The sequence below is a fragment of the Megascapheus bottae genome, chromosome 3 (genome assembly GCF_031878675.1).
Source record: "Megascapheus bottae isolate mThoBot1 chromosome 3, mThoBot2.hap1, whole genome shotgun sequence".
Taxonomy (NCBI): Eukaryota; Metazoa; Chordata; class Mammalia; order Rodentia; family Geomyidae; genus Megascapheus; species Megascapheus bottae.
The window spans coordinates 89,227,733-89,242,821 of NC_143511.1; positions in this window are offsets into that span (position 1 = coordinate 89,227,733).

The following is a 15,089-nucleotide window of genomic DNA, read 5'->3' on the forward strand; positions in this document are numbered from 1 at the left end:
GGGGTCAGGATACATGTCCCATGTCACCAGAGGGGGCTGGCTTTCCTGACGGCCTCCAGGGTCCCGGCTGGGTGCTCTGGCTGGGACTGCTGTTCTTCCCCTGGCACAGGGGCTGTGAAACAGCCATTTCCACGGTGTCAGTTCAAGGTTTTGGGCAGCTGTTCCTGCAGCTGTGGAGAGCAGCTGGCAGAACCCAGGCGCGGTGGGGGCCGGGACTTAGGAACAGCGGGCAGCTCAGGAGGCGGTGGGTGACCACTGGAGAGGCCGCCCTCCCGAGGGACACGGGGGCCACATGGCCAACTCGTGCTGCCCTGGGCTCAGCCTGAAGGGGCGCCCGGACAGTCATGTCAGGGACCGGATCTCGGGGTGGTCCTGGGACCATGGTTCAGCCCAGAGGAGAGCCGGGGCTGTGTGACATTGGCGTCTGGGGTAGGAAGCAGGAGCTCTCCAGCGCGGGGGAGGCGGGGTCCCCCCCCCCCGGAACAGCCAGCCCGCCATGTGACCCTCAGCTGGGCTGGGAGCAGCAGCCATTTCCGACAGCTGCCCCGCGTGATCCCCACAAAGCCATAAAGCAGAAACTGACTTTGAAATGGCCCTTTCTCCGCCAGTATCTTCGGACATAAATTTAAATAAAATGGCAATTTAAATGCCTGCGACACCAAGGAGGCGGCATGGGGCTGTCTCTGCAGGCTGCGTGGAGAGACAGAATGCGGCCCTAAGCTGCCATCCGAAGGCACGTGGGAGGGGGTCGGCCCAGGGGCAGCGGGGAGGGCCGCAGCCCCGAGCAAATGGACAGGGCGTCTCGAAGTTCCGCCTTCACCCCAGCTCTCTGGGGGACGCAGCAATGTCATCTCCTCCCAGCCCCACCCTCACCCCCAGCACCTGCCGTCTTCACCTCTGAGGAAACAGGGAGGTACATTACTACCTATCCCACTCCGCTTGCCCAGAGTGCCACCTGGTGGCCCTCCTGGGATAGAACCCTCCCACAGGACCTTTGCCAAGACTTGCAACCTGGCATAAAGAGGCAGACACACGTAACTCACCCAGAGCAGGAAGGAAAATGTCCCCAGTGATGAACTCTCAGGGTGGTGGCATCCCAGCTCACCAGCCGGTGGAAGCATGACACGCCAGTCGGGTGCCAGGGGTGAGAGGCGCGATGGCCAGCTGGAATCCTGGGGCCGTCACTGGGAGGCGTGCCAGGCTGATGTCGGGACAGGCGCAGGACAGGAACCTGGCAGGCCAGAGAGGAGTAAGATGGCCCAGAGCTTCGGGGATCCAGGCAAGGCCCGACTTGTTGGCATTCGCTCCCCGGTGTGGTTCCCAGGTGTGCACACAGGTGTGGAGACCAAAGCTCTGTAGGTGGTGGAGGGACTTGGGGCTCACGGGCAAGCAGACTATTAGGTCTGACACCAGAACCACAGGGTCAGATACCAGCTACAGACTGGAGTCTTGGCTAGAGGTCAGGGTCAAGGTTGTTTCCAGTCGAGGTGAATGGTAGCTGGGGTCAAAATGTGACCGTGGGTGCTGTGGACACTCAGACTCTGTGGAGTGGCGCACTCAGCAGTGTCCCTGTGAGGACAGAGGGCAGGGAAGAGGGCATTTCCAGGGAGAGTGTCCAGTGTGCATGCTGCTTCTATGCCTGTGAGAAACACCAGGGCCTCTCCCAGCTCAGGTGCGGTCCAGGCCTACCGGAGGCTCCTGACTTCATTCCCGCTCCCCAGCTCCCCAGCCCTCAGGAACCAAACAGCCATCACCTCTACCCTCCCCAGGCTGCTTCCTGCTTGCCCCCCCACACCTGGCGTGGGCTGCCCTCACCCCTTCCTGCACGGCCCTAGCCACTGAAATGGACATGGGAAGAGGCCCGCTGCCAGCAAGCAGGGTAGACCAGGGAGGCAGGAGGAGACTGTGACAAGATGGAACAGGAGAGAAACCACCGAGGTTCCTATAGTATCAGAAAGTTAGAAGCGCTCAGAACTGACGAGGACATATGGAAAGGCACTGGGGCCAACCAGAACTGCTTTCCCCAGCCAAAGAAAGAAGCGGCAACGGTAACGAAGAACAGATAAACGTCCACAGGCCACACTGGATAAATAATGCCCAGATAAATCATTAAGTGAGGGGGGGTGGGGAGAGAGCCAACTTCCCTAAGAAGAACCCTAATTAATGAAGATGGCAGGGGTGAGGGAAATAAAACATCGCTGCTAGATTGCCACAGAAGCAGCCTCCGCCAGCAGCAACCACCGAAGAGACGAAAATTAATGAACGCAAGCTGGAAGAGCAACAATGTATTCACATCTCCGCAAAGTTCCTCTCTCAAGACATTTGTTAATTTCAGAAAAAGAACAACAGTAACTTTCCCAGAGCTGAAACCACACAGACCGGAGGCCCCAGCCACCCGGAGCCATCCATGTCATCTACTCCTCGCAACTCCGAGAGATCTGGCCCAGAATGTGTGAAAACACACCTCATACTCCCAAATCATGAGAAAGTCTACAAAATAGCTGGCCAGTACTGTCCCAAGGGAAGAGACAAAGGGAAGGGACACAGAACTACAAAATGCAGCCCGGAGCTGGGTGGCTCACGCCTGTCATCCTGGCTACTGAGGAGACGGAGGAGCGTGATTCAAAGCCAGTCTGGGCCGAAAAGTCTATGAGACTCTTATCTCCAATTAACCACCAGAAAACCAGAAGCGGAGCTGTGATTCAAGTGGTAGAGCACTAGCCTTGAGCAAACGAGCTCAGGGACAGCTCCCCGGTCCTGAGTTCAAGCCCCATGACCACGACCACCCAAAAGCAATACATCCTGACCTCTGGAGGAGACAGGAGTCCGGGCCTGGGTCAGGACCTGCACCAGTGATGGGTGAAGTCCCAGGCCACGTGTTGTTTAGGTGATGCTGCCGCCTTGCTCCGAGGGCACTTCAGACCCCTGTGCTGTGACCCATTATGTTGGGGCATCACCAGGGAAGAGGCAGGTGGGAGATGAGGAGACCTCTCTCCTATCTTTATTTTTTACTTTCGTTGCCAACTTTGTGTTTTGAAGACCCTCTCCTGTACCCTGGGTGCCAGGTGGGGATACCTAACCCCATGTCTAAATTCTACTAGATGTGTATGTTTTCTAGTCACTTTGGGGGGTTTCAGGGCAAGAACAGCAGACCTCAAAACCTTACAGAACTCAAATCCTTATGCTAGGACCAGAAAGGTCCTCTCAGCCTCCTGCCTCCCCCTAGCAAACAGAGAGCAATCCAGAATTATGAGCCTCCTGCCCAAGTCTGCGCCACCGCTCACCCTCCCAGACCTGCACCAGCCTAATGAGCCATTGCAGGACCTGAGTCGTTTCTGCCCAATCAAGGTACCAGCAGGCGGTATCCATGCACACCGTCTGATTCCACACTGTGAAGCAGATTAATAAACCATTATGATAAGCAGGCTGATTATTAGCATGAGAACGAGGCTCTGGAGCTAATTGAAGCCATCCAGCAAAATGTCAACCCCTTTTTGGGGTATGAAATATTAATTGCACAATTCAGTTCCAGAGCAGAGGTTGGTTGATTTCCTTTTCATATGGGACCAAATGTCAGATGGGGCCGTCTCTAGGGACAGGCCGGGCCCTTTGCCTGGCGGGCTGTGGCCTCCCCACGCCAGATGGCAGTGGTGATGGACGGAAGTCTTTTCTTGGTCCACTTCAAGCGGAGAGAGGAGTTCTTGGAGCTGCAGTGGGCTCAGCCCCTGCTTTTACAAAATCTCAAAAGGAGAGAGATCTGTGGAAGATTCCGGCTGCTCTTCTATTGGATTTCTGCTGGGCACCGCTGACATGCTTGCCCCGGGGACACTGAACCTGCCTGAGGTAAACAATGTGTTTCACACCCCAGAGCAATGCCCTCCAGACCCTCCCAGTCCCCCTGGGCCTCCTGAACATCCTGCCTGGCTCTCAGCCAGGGCTGCGGGCCCTACCCTGCTCCAGCCAGCCCCTGCTGCTGTGGCCCCGGTGGTCTGTGCCTGTACGTTGGGGTCTCCTCGCTAGTAAGCTTGGTGCTAGAACCTGCCTTCTTCAGGGTGAGAGACGCAGGTGAGAACGACCACAGGGAGGCCAGCCTTTCAGGTGAGGGGGGGCGGGGGGAGGCCTGGGCACTTGAATCTCAGCTATAATTTTCCCTCAGTGTCTTGATCCTTTGGCAGAGCCCAGCCTGGGGGGGGGGCAGGGTACAGTGTGCAGACCAGGGTCGTCTTGTGATACGAGGGATTGATTGCACCCTGCAGACAGAGGAAGGACCCCGGGCAGCAAGACCAGCCCCCCCCCAAACTGTGAGGTCCAGAGGTCCCAAAAAGAGAGGGGAGGCAAGTTTTTGAGTGCTCCTTGCCAGGTGATAAATATTAACAACCTCTTCTCGTGTTGTCATAGCAACCACACTTTCAAAAAGGGACCTGGCCCTCTATTGTGTGCTAGATTGACGTCAAGTTTTCCAACACCAACAACAAGAACAAGAAAAATGCTCTATTCCATGGCCTTTTTAAAATTAAGGTGAATTACAACTTCTCCAGTGGAGAGGGCTTCTGTTGGTTTGTTTTTTAAAGATTGCTGTGGTGATGTGGAGACCTTAGCACCCTCTCTGCACATCTGACCCCAGCTGACCCACGTCCTCCATGTGCCCACCTGTCCCTAGTGCAGGGTCTTCCCCAGTGGACAAGGACCCCACCCTAGAGTTCCAGAGACTTCTCCACGCAGAGGGGTCACAGCCAAGGGGGAACGGTCACACTCTGCAAGGCAGCCCATCCTCAAAAACAGGCACCCAGAAACTGTGTTGTGCAATTCTCCTTACAGCCAACAATCAGAACAGGAAACAACAATAACAACAAAAAGGCTTAGAGGGGCCGGGAGTTTGGCCTAGTGGTAGAGTGCTTGCCTAGCATGCATGAAGACCCGGGTTCGATTCCTCGATACCACATACATAGAAAAAAGCCGGAAGTGGTGCTGAGGCTCAAGCGGTAGAGCTCAAGCCTTGAGAAAACCCAAGAACAGTGCTCAGGCCTTGAGCCCAAGCCCAGGACTGGCAAAAAAAAGAAAAGAAAAGAAAAGGCTTAGAGCCCTGGAGGGCCCAGTGAAGATGGCTGTAGAAACCCCAGGTCAGATCAATCTTTCACCTAAGTGTCTAGAAGGCGGTGGCAGCAGAGGCCACACAACCCACCAAATGCCACCACCACCACCACACCAGGTACCATGATGGAAGAAGCAGAAGCTGTGTGAATTGTGACTCGATAAAGCTTTTTAAAAAACCGCTAGTGTGTGTGTACATGTGTGCATACATGTGTATCAATGTCCACATACATGTATGCAGGTGTATGTGTTTGCAATCACGTGTGTTTATGCATGTGTGCGCATGTGCAGGCACTTACATGTGTACACACAACACACACCTCTGACCTGATCATTCTAAATCTAGGAATTTAGCCCAAGAAAATAATGAAGCGTATGTGCATAGATATTCAGCTTCTCTAGAAACACACACACTTTGTATCTACATGGATTCTGCTGTGTGCCTTCAGTGGTCCTGCAGGGACCGTAATTGTTGACTTCTCTAAGGGCCCATGACACTTTGCAGAGTGGAAAGAAGGGTGTGTGTGGTATCACGGAAAGCACTGGGCTGGCACACAGAGGAATCATCAGGAAACCACGCATGGGGGCTGGGAAGGGGGAACGTTCTCCCGTCTTTGTTTCCCGTGTTCAGGGCTGTCCAGTGTTTCTACTGGGAATGTGTTTGTATCTCTGAGTTTCATTTCTTGAGACAAGGAGGCAGTGCCGCTCTCTGCTCAGCAAGTTCACAGCCCACTGACGCCAGGCATGGCCGGCCCTCTCAGCACGTAGCTCACGCACCATGGAGGCCTGGGGGAACCTGGAACTTTCTAGGCTTCCTTCCTGTGAAAGCCATGAGTGGAGAGCTCGGCTCAGCCCAGGCTCCAAGCGGCCGGGAGGCTGTGGAGAGAGGCAGCTGGACGCCTGCCCCTGATTCCCACGGGTCTGCAGCCAGGAGGTCGCCGAGGCCTGGCCCTCTTGGCTTTCACATTATTTCCTGCTAATCAGCGTCACTCTGGCCCCCAGGGATGCTGGCCTCGGATGCCACCAGCTGCTGGGAGGAGTGGCTCCCGGTTCCAGGGCACGCTTGGCTGGCTTGGGGAAGGCCGGGCATAAGCTGAGCTGACAGCCCATCTGTTCCCTCCTGAGCCACAAGAAGCACTTGGGTGACAGCGATCCTGGGAGATATTGGGGCCATCGCACAGTCTGCCTGGGGCCAGCAGTGCCAGCACCCGACCCCACCATCACACAGGCCGGCCTGGCATCCAGGACCCACCACCAGACTCCGGGCAGGGGTGACGCCCCACCTCAATGGGCTCACAGGCCCGGGCTGTGGTGGTGGCCCTCATCCCTGGAGCAGGGGGGCCCCTGGGGTCTGGGCAGGGCCCACAGGGAGCCTCCGCCAGGGCACTGGGCCCTCCCGGCCTTCCTTCCCCTGGAAAGTGGAACCCACAGGCTCTCTAACTCACGGAGAGGCGACTGCTAAGTTCCGGGGAAGCTCCTGGAGGTCGAGCAAGAGCCTGGAACCCGGGGACTGGAATTCTGGCATCGATCAGTAGCTATTTCTCCGCTCCAGATGATCAGTGTCCCCCGGAACCCGTCAGTGGCACCTGCTGCGGATCAGCTGTGACACTTGAAAGAAATGCTAGTGCAGTCCGTGGCTCTGGAGGGCTGTCAGCCATCTCCAGAAATGCCAGATGAGAAGGAGAGAAGAGCGCGAACGGGCCGCAGGGCCGCAGAGGCGGGCGTGAGGCTGTGGGTCCCCAGAGAGACCCTGAGGGGTGGGCAGAGGCAGACCTGAGCCAGCACTGACCTGGGCCTTCCCTTCATAGCCGCCAACCACGCGCTGACCCTGCTCTGGGGACCTATCTGTAGAGAATAGGGAGGGACATCCGGCCATCCCAAAGAAGGGGATAGCAGGCCACACACAGCCACATGTGGATGACCTCAAATGCCACAGAGGGCAAGGGCAGCATGGCACGGGCCCGCCCCATGTGGGCAGGTCTTCAGGCAGGATTTTCCTGCGAAGGAGCACGTCCTGCCTGTTCTCAGCTGCCTGCGCCAAACGCCCCCCTCCCGAAGATACATCCACATCCGTCCGCAGGGAGCTGGGAGCCAAAGCCTCCTTAGAGAAATGGTCAATGCGAGAAAAACTAAGGGAGCCACCCTGGAATTCCTCGTGGGCTTAAATCCCACAACAAAAGGCACGTGGAGGAGAGAGCAGGGGAGAGGGTAGGAGCAAGATCAGATGGAGGATGCAGGCTTGTCAAGGCACATATGTGCATGACAGGGTAGAGAGAGTTAAATCTGAAGTCTGAGGCATTGGTCGTCTGGTCAGAGTGGTGTGCTAGGCTCTGTGTCGTCTCCTAAGGTGCCTCTGCGTCCCCTGAGAAACCTGTGGGGCCGAGGTTTGAGTTCATGTTTCTTCACTTACCTGCCTTCGTGTGCCTCAGTGTGCAAAGCATTTTTGGTGCGTTCTGGCTTTACACGTGTACATGGGGAGTGAGCGTGTGTGTGTGTGTGTGTGTGTGTGTCTGTGTCTCTGTGTGTCTGTGTCTGTGTGTCTGTCTGTGTGTGTGTCTGTCTGTATGTGTGTGTCTGTGTATCTGTGTGTGTGTCTGTGTGTCTGTGCGTGTGTGTCTGTCTGTGTATGTGTATGTGTGTCTGTGTGTGTGTGTCTGTATGTATGTGTCTATCTGTGTGTGTGTCTGTGTGTCTGTGTGTGTCTGTCTCTGTATGTGTATGTGTGTCTGTGTGTGTGTCTGTGTATGTGTGTGTCTGTGTGTATGTGTCTGTCTGTGTATGTGTGTGTCTGTGTGTGTCTGTGTGTGTGTGTCTGTGTGTCTGTGTGTGTGTCTGTGTGTGTGTGTCTGTCTGTGTATGTGTGTGTATGTGTGTGTGTCTGTGTGTATGTGTGTGTGTCTGTGTGTGTGTCTGTGTCTGTGTATGTGTGTGTCTGTGTGTATGTGTATGTCTGTGTGTCTGTCTGTGTATGTGTCTGTCTGTCTGTGTGTCTGTCTGTGTGTCTGTGTGTGTGTCTGTCTGTCTGTATGTGTCTGTGTGTGTGTGTCTATCTGTATGTGTGTGTGTGTGTGTCTGTGTGGGTGTCTGTGTGTCTGTGTGTGTGTCTGTCTGTGTATGTGTGTCTGTGTGTCTGTCTGTGTGTCTGTGTCTGTGTGTGTCTGTGTGTGTGTCTGTGTCTGTATGTGTGTGTGTGTGTGTGTCTGTGTGTGGGTGTCTGTGTGTCTGTGTGGGTATCTGTGTATCTGTGTGTCTGTGTGTCTGTGTGTGTGTGTGTGTGTGTGTCTGTGTGTGTGTGTGTCTGTGTGTCTGTGTGTGGGTGTCTGTGTGTCTGTGTGGGTATCTGTGTGTCTGTGTCTCTGTGTGTGTGTGTGTGTGTGTGTGTGTGTGTGTGTGTGTGTGTTGGTCCTATGGCTTGAACTCAAGACCTGGATGCCGACCCTGAGCTTTTTGTGCTCAAGGCTAGCTCTCTACCACGTGAGCCACAGTTCCATTTCTGGCTTATTAGTGGCTAGTTAGAGATAAGAGTCTCACAGACTTTCCTGCCCGGGCTGGTTTTGAACCTCGATCCTCAGTCCGATGACAGGCCTGGGCCATCAGCACCTGGCCTACACAAAGCATTTTGACCCTTGTTCACCTTTCTTGCTGCTTCCAGCTTCTGAACCTGGACAACACAACAGCAGCCCCGCAGCCGTGACTCACGCCCTGCGACGTTCCCCAGAAACCGTGCTTGTCCTCAGAAGCATGGCCCCTCAGTGCTTCCTGCAGCACGGCGCTAGAATCCATGCTTGAAATGAGACTTGGCTGTGGCCCCCCAAGCCTCATCAGGCTGCAACCAGCCCCAGTGGGGGCTCACCCCGCAGGGCTCCCAAGGGCCCAGCGTCAGCGTGGAGGCGGGCGGCCCGAGGCCTGTCACACAGCGGTCAGCAGTGCCACTCAGCCACAGAGAGGGGTGATGGGAAGTGTGCAGGAGCCCAGGGCTGGGAGAAGCTCGCCGACCATGGCTTCAGTCTCGAGTGCCAGGGTAATTAAGACCAGGAGCTTGGTAAGGCCCTCTGGTCGCCTGGGCCCTGGGGACAGTGTCTGCTCCTTTCTGCTAACTGGGGGGAAATGCCTCTGAGCATGCGAAGTCAGGGTAGCCTCCGTCCCCTGCCCTGGCAGCCATGCCCCCCTCAAACCTTGTAGGACTTTGAAGACGAGGTTCCCCAAATCTCCCCACAGGGTTGCACTGGACCTTCGGGGAGTTCGGGGTGAAGGAACCCATTTGCTCTACCTAAACCCAACCACTGTCATTTGCAGGGAGCCACCGGGGTGCACAGAGGCAGTGGAAAGCAGCTGGGGACCCCACTGGAAGTGGGGGTTCCCATCTGTAAGCGGAGGACTGGGAACCTGCTCCCAGGGGAGCTGTGAGACGGGGCGGGGTGGGGGACCCACAGGGCAGCCAGCGCAGCAGCATGGCTTCTCTCAGGACCGGCCGAGCAGGCCCTCATCTGCTAGGCGGGCTGACAGCCGCACTCTTGGACCAGTTAACTGCAGCCCGTCTCACACGTCGCCCTCACCCGCTCTGTCCCCCTCCCTGCCCCTTTCTGGACTGCCAGGCTTTAACCTGAATAAGTCAAAAGGAAGTTAGAGGGCATAGGAATTAGTCTGCAGGACCCCCAGACCCTGGCGGGTGTCAGAGCAGAGCCCAGGGTGCCGCAGTGGATGAAGGTGAATGCTGCACCCTGACATGGGCTCCATGGAACCCAGGCCTCTCCCTCCAGTCATCGGAACAATCCCGCTGCACAGCAGAGGCTGTGCAGTTCTATGGCCCCTGGCCTGGAGCCCCACCCTAACGAACCGGACTCCCTCGGCTTCCCTCAGCCTCCAGGCCTCAGGGCTTCCCACTGCCACCAGCTCTTTGGCTGGCTGGAGGCCGTAGCAGACCCCCACCCCTCCCCCTGGCACCCCTGAGTCACAGCCAGGCCTGCCAGCCTCAGACAAGGCCACGCTGCCATGTGTGAGAGGACAGGCCTCTCGAATGCCTCCAGAGCTCTTAGACCCCGGGGGCGGACTGGCCTGCCCCCCGTCTCCCGAAGAGGTTAGGACAGAGAAAGATATACACACAACGCAATGTGAGTCTTCCATTAGAAAGGCTGACACTGCATCGTTTGCAAGGAACTGGAAGGACGTGGGGAAAAGCACCGAGTCCTGCGAAGTCAGGCTCAGAGACACAAAGGATGTACATTTTCTCTCCCACATAGAACCTGCAATTCATGTATAAATATATAAGTTAAACTCTTTTTTTAAAAAAACCCTCCTCAGTCCCCCTGGACCCTTGTTCACCTCCCCTGCCAGGGAGGGGGGCTTCTCCTCCCAGCTGCTGCACTGGGCAAGCTGAGGAAGACTGCCCACTGCTGCTGAACTGCACTGCGCCCCCCACCCCAGCCCCTGCAGGAGCTGTGCCCAGGACACAGCCTACGCTGGACAGCCAAAGGCTGAGTGCCCTGCACTAGAGCACAGTGGGCGTGAAAGCATCTGTGTCATGAAAGAGCTGCCCTGGACAGCTCAGGGACGAGTCCAGACAGAGGGCTTCACTTCACAAACCACCGCAGACCTCGTAAAGACGCCAAGCGTAGACACAGGGAAAGGCCCAGCTCACCCTGGCGACACTTCTCACTCACACACCAAAGGCAGGAGCAGAAGGAGTGATGTGTTACCCCTCATTAAAATTGAAACAACAGGGGCCAGAGTGGTAGAGTTCTTGCCTAGCATGCACAAAGCCCTGGGTTTGATTCCTTGGTACCACACCCACAGAAAAACCTGAAAGTGGTGCTATGGCTCCAGTGGTAGAGCTCTAGCCTTGGGAAAGCTCAGAAGCAGTGCTCAGGCTATGAGTTCAAGCCCCATCACTGGCAAAAAAAAATATGGAAACAACAACAATGTCTGCTCTATGGAAGACAGCATTAAGTGCATGAAAAGACAAGTCACAGGCTGAGAGAAAAGATTCACAAGACAAAATGGCCGATAAAGGACTACTAATCACAAAACAAAAGAATGTGTGTGTGTGTGTTTTCCAGAACTCAGGGCCTGAACTCTGAGTTAAGGATGAGTTTTTGGTGCAAGGCTAGCACTCTACCACTTGAGCCACAGCTCCACTTCCAGCTTTTTCCTGGTTCATTGGAGATAAGAAATGTACAACCTTTTCTGCCGGGGCTGGCTTTGAACCACAATCCTCAGATCTCAGCCTCCTGAGTAGCTAGGATTACAGGTGTGAGCCACCGAGCACATAACTCCAAGGAGCTTTTAAAACTGAACCATAAGAAATGAAGCGACATGACTTCAAACACGGACACAAGGTTTGGAATGACAAAACAGAGGTATAAATGAGAAGCTGCCGCCCAGGCACTCTTCTCAGAAAGCACACTCAAGACAATGCTGAGACACAGCCACGAGAAGGACCGAGGGCAGAGCAGTGCCGCTGCGGAATGCTGGCAGGGCGGGGCGGGATCCGCAGGCGTGCTCCCCAGCTGGACATCCTTGGGAAAACAGCCTGGCAGCTCCCTCGGGGCACACCCTTCGCAGGGGATCCGTCCAGTCACACCATTCGGTGTTTTCCCAGAAGACCCGGAGTGGTTGCCTGCTCAGGGGCTGCACCTGTCCAGCACTGCCTTAGTTAACAACAGTCCGAAGGGACTGAGTGGAGCTGGGTGTTTGATCTGGGGCTCAGAGATTCCCCAGGCTGAGTGCACGAGTGCAGTGGAAAGCAAGCACGTTCCGCCTCTACAAGGTGGGAGCTTCTAGGCCATCTGGGGCCCAGCAGGCCTCCTGGCACCAGAGCTCCCCTCTCTCCAGCTTGTCAGGACCCCCCAGAGGGGCTCAAGAGTTCTCAGTGAGGAGAAGCTGTGGCAGGGGCCCTAAGTGCTGGCTTCTCCACAATGCTCAGGCGCTGGCAAAGCTTGGCCCATTCAAAGAAAGAGTCGTGGACATTTAATCGTCGTGTTAACAACAGTTTATTTGGAATTGCATTCAACCTGACAGCAGCCCAGCCAGCAGGAGGAGGCCCCTGCCGGCCTGCCCCACTGGCCACTGAGTCAGCCCTCACTTCTGTGACTGGAGGAGACACGCCAGAATGCGACACAGACCCAGCTCTAAGCTGAGAACGTCCAGCTGCCCCTGCAGAGGGCAGGCCGAGCCATGAAATGCAAACACCGTCCCGTGATGAGCCAGAAAGTGTCCTTCTCAGGCGAGAGCAAGAGCTGCTCCTGTCAGGCTGGAGCTGAAGTTTGGACTGGGCGGGTTCCATCGGGCTGAGCAGGCTGTCACTGGGCCCTCTGCCTTCCGCCTGCGCGCCGGGACTCCCAGACACGGCGCTCCACGGCAAGAAAGGCATTGCCTGGGCAACCCCACAGGGCTCTGCGAACTGGAGGCTCCTTCTTGGTCCTTCCCTCATCTCCTCCTTGTGAGGTGCCTGCCAGAGCCAACGCCCAGTCCCCTCCTGCCAGTCCAGAGGCCACTGGCTTTCCCCTCCCCACATCTAGAATCTTCACGTTGGATTTGTTCCTGGTTCCCTGGGCCAGCAACCAAGGCCCACCAGAGAGGGCCCCCTGACACCTCCATGTCCCCCAGGTTGCTTTTCAGAGGTAATTTCCATGTAATGAGAACACAGGGAAAGCTCATTATTTCAGGCACCACTAATTAGGGGTTTGGGATCTGCCGGCCTGGGCAGGCAGAAGTTGACATTTGCTTTCTGTACAGACTCTGCCAATTAGCAGGCAGACAACATCACCAAGACCTTTAAAAGGACAGAGGCAGCGGTCGGCAGCTGTCACACGTGCTGTCTTTGCAGAGGGAGCTAATTGCCAGTCTCTCTCCTTTCGGGGTATGGAGGTCCAGGCGCCCCACCAAGAAGCTCATGGGTGTTCTACCTGGAGGAGTCCTGAAGTAGCACAGGGGAGCTGCATGACTATTATTGCTCTCAGAATCCGAGGACACCCAAGGCCCGGGATGAGGGCTTTGCCTGGCCACACAGTGATGGCCCCTCAGAGCTCCCCGGGGCAGGCCTGGGAGGAGGGACTGCTCTCTTCTGAGTACAAAGAAGCTTCGCGCCCCTCACCTGCCCAGATCTGCCCTGTGCCAGAGTCCTGCGAGGACCAAGCCAGGAAACCATCTCCTTTGTAAACTGAGTTCATGGAGCTCATGGAGGGGGTGGTGAGGGCACTGTGAGGGGGAGCATCCTGTGAACAAAGCCTTCAGCACCAAGGGAGGCTGGTGGACCCGGCTAGAGCTGGGCAGCGGGAGCCATGGAAGGTTGTGGAAGAGGAGACAGCCATACAGCGCACGCCATTTCTAAGCCTCCTGCTGCACGTGGAGGGTAGACAAGGAAGGCAAAGGCCCCCGCAGTCTTGACAGGGCTGCGTGCCCTATCCGAGGATGCCCGGGTTCTACCCAGGTTCCTGACCCCCAAAGTCTCCTCAAAGGCACCACTTACGATGGGTCTGGGCTGCCCACCAACCACTCTTCCTCCACCCCCTTCCCCTTCCTCTCTCCATCTCTCCCTCCCCTCTGCTTCTCGGAACTGAGAAGATCCGGCTCGCCCCTGCCTGGGACACAGGTATGAAGGTGCCCGCTGCCCTCTGGACATGGACCCTGGGGACCTAGGCACCTGGGCTGCCCCTGGTCCAGTCTGGTGGGTCCCTGGTTTTGCTAAAAAACCTGAAGCCTACAGAGACGCTGAATGTCACCCCATTCAAGTATAAGATGGGATCCAGCCTCGTCTGTCTTGTCCCCAACAGGGGAAGAACCAGGGCACAAGACCCTGGGGACAATGGGCTTTTCACCAGCTCCCTCCTCTGGGAAGAGGCGAGGCTGGAGGGATGAGCAGGGGCTTTGCCAGGGTTCCCTCCACACAGGTGCAGAGCGCGGAGGCTGCCCTCCCCACCCAGCCCCCTGCACCCCTCCCCGGGGGCCTTGCTGTTCCCACAGACACCGGATGTGACCCTCCTCCTCGGTGGCTTGCAGCCTGGGACTCCATGCCTCCCAGCTGGTCCACCGGGAATGCCTGAGAGTGGTCCCATACCCACCTCGCCCTGCGGCCCTGGGCTCCTGTAGGGTGCTTGGCCCTTAGTGTACCCGTGGGAGGGAAGGAGAAAGAGAAGAGCAGAGGAGGGGTGTTAGTGGAAGGGGGGCCGGGCAGTCCTGGACGGATGAACAAGGTCACTGAGACACGTCTGGTCTCTCCAGCTCACCCTTAGATTTCTTCCTAGTCGCTAGTCCAACAGGGCTGAGGGGATCCTAGAGCCACTCAGCTCTCAGCATCCAAGGATGGCAGAATCCTCCAGCCCCGGGAACCGTCAGCCCTTCACCGCGTCCATTTTTCTCATTTCAGTAAGTCTTGCCTCCACGTTGTGTAAATAAAATTATTCTTTCCCCCCAAAAATCCATTAGCAATGCCCGACATTAATTCCCCTGCAATCTGTGTAATTAACTGCGTGCAGCACAGGGCATGGGAGGACCGGATTGCTAATCACCACTCCCCCCCCCCACTCCACGCACCTAATTAAATCTTCTTCCTGTTTATCCACTTAGAGGATCCTCTGCAAAGCTGCAAGCCGCCAGGAAAGCCATTGCAATAAATCATCTTCGAGTCATTTCTAGAGGCCACAGCTCCGTGAGGTAGGTTTTCATTTTATTCCCTCCCTACCTGACTTGGGCTGGCTCTCCGTGGGTCTGTGGCCATATTCTGTGGCCCCTGCGTGGGAGTGGGGTGAGGTGGGTGAGAGAAACATGGCCCAGAGTCCAGCACGGCAATATATGTTCCCTTTACCTGAGGGTGGGGTTCAAACCTTCCACATGGGGCCCAGGGCCTGGGAGCGGCCAGCTGAGGTCACCCGGCTGTGGTGATTGTGGCAGTGCCATCGCCTACCCAGCCTTGAAGGTTAAATGGGAGAGTTGCTCAGGCAAATGTGGTGAAATGCAGGCCCAAGGCCTGGCCATCTGGCGTCCACCTTCCTCCCGAGTCC